This window comes from Mus pahari, chromosome 5 (assembly GCF_900095145.1).
Source record: "Mus pahari chromosome 5, PAHARI_EIJ_v1.1, whole genome shotgun sequence".
Classification (NCBI taxonomy): Eukaryota; Metazoa; Chordata; class Mammalia; order Rodentia; family Muridae; genus Mus; species Mus pahari.
In genome coordinates, this window is record NC_034594.1 from 33,825,756 (window position 1) to 33,826,035 (window position 280).

Below are 280 nucleotides of genomic sequence, written 5' to 3' on the forward strand. Positions count from 1 at the left end.
GTGGTGGTGGTGTGTGTGTGTGTGTGTGTGTGTGTGTGTGTGTGTGTAGTGTGTGTAGCATCTTTGTATAAGAGCTTTTTCTAGAAGGCTCAGTTTAATGTGCTGGTTTGCTTCAGTGTCTCTACAGTACTCTAAGTGTTTAGAATGTCTCGTAGCACAGTGAAGTGACTAGGGTGAAGCCATCTTGTCCTGACTCTATCTCATGGCTGCCTAAATACTCAGACTTCTACCCCACCCTACCCGCAATGGCAACATCTGCTTGGTAACACTTTTGGGACCA